Raw genomic sequence first — 1729 nt, forward strand, 5'->3', positions numbered from 1 at the left:
CCCTGCGTCTGGCCCCACAGATATCCAGAGGGGATAAATCACGGTTAAGCTGGGCAGGAGGGGTGACTGGGGGTCGAGTGAAATTTAAAGCGCAACAGACTGAGGTTTTACGCCCGTGTTCAACTGGCGACCCTCGACCCCTGAATCTCCGTTGCAAGTGTCAGAAACCCTTCCAGCTGATCCAGCCCGTGGGGGCTTTATAGCGCTGCCATAGTGAAATGAAGAGCACAGGAGAAAGAGAGGTATGTGATGGTTGTTGTTGCTCCATTGACGACATCTTCTCCACCTTCATCTACAAACCCTCAAATCCCTCATCCGCTGATGGTCGGGTGGCATCGCAGGGAGGGAAGTGCCTCGCTTCTCTCATTTAAGGTAGCACCTGGGGAGCTCCTCGCAGGTGGTGGAGACCACCAGGCCTCAAATGACCTATCCTTGGCCCCAACCTCATCCGTCATGGTCGTGACTCTCCGCCGTCGAAGGTTGCCGCCCCGCGTTGCCTCGAGCCCCATAAGAGTCTCCTCGAGCTACCTCTTTGCCTAGCAACGCCTCCTCTTCATGCTCTTCGAAGTGTCTCTCGCCTCTGTTTTCCTCACCTTTGTGTCCCCTAGTCTTCCTCCTTCGTCAGCACAAACCTCACTATCTGGTCTTTGTTGCACGCTGCGATGGCATTGGATCGTACCGGTTGAAAACTGAGAGAGGATCCATCGGGGGAAGGTTGATGCTAAAATTGAAATAGAAGGTGCTCAAAAAGCCCTTCTTCGTTCTTTTTGGATTTATATCGATTTTTTCATTTTCTCATCTTTTTATAAAGAAATTTGTGTCTAGTAAAAAAATATTGATTTTAACACCATTTTGTATCCTCTCTTCATTTCCAAAGACTATTGTGTTTGAGTAATGGTGGTTCATGCTTGTTTAGGTGAGATGCCAACATCTTCTTTTAGTTCATCTGCAGGAGGAATCAACACTACAAGAAAATTGGGATTCTACAACACTTAAACGACAACGCTTTTTATAAAAAGCGTTGTCTATTTTTTTTTAACAACGCTTTTAGTGAAAAGCGTTGTCTATTTCATTATTTTCTTATTAATAGACAACGCTTTTCTAAAAACTGTTGTCTATTAGTGATTTTTACGGGTCAAAGACAACGCTTCGTAAAAAGCGTTGTCTATTAGACTTTGTTTTAGTGTCTACGACAACATTTTTTAAAAAGTATTGTCTATTGTTAAATTCTCATTTAAATCTTGATTAATACAAACCGTTGGATCTAAGTAAGGAGTAGAAAACCCGAACCCTTCTCCCAACTCCTATCTTTCGATCGTTTTTGATCCCGAACCCTTCTCCCAACTCCTCATCTCACGCGGCCTTCTCCATCCAACTCCTCTCCGGCGAACCACTCCTCTGAGCTCTCCGTCAAGACCACACCTTCGTCAAGCGGCAGATCCCGGTGCTGAGGCGATCGACCACGACAGATCGACCCATCTCTTCACCTCCTTCTCCCCCGACGTTGAGGCGGTGACTGGTATAAGGAGGACAAGATGAGCGTGAGTCCAATGCCGACCTCGGACACCCATGGCAACCTGGACGAGCAGATCACGTAACTCATGCAGTGCAAGCCGCTCGCCGTACAGGAGGTTACATCTCGCCCTTTCCCTCGCTTATTTTTGTCCGATCGCTCCTTCAATTTATTCCTTCTCTAGTCAGGATGTTTATTTTGGGGGTTTCTGCTCGA

Source organism: Zingiber officinale, chromosome 3A (assembly GCF_018446385.1).
Source record: "Zingiber officinale cultivar Zhangliang chromosome 3A, Zo_v1.1, whole genome shotgun sequence".
In the NCBI taxonomy this organism is placed as follows: domain Eukaryota; kingdom Viridiplantae; phylum Streptophyta; class Magnoliopsida; order Zingiberales; family Zingiberaceae; genus Zingiber; species Zingiber officinale.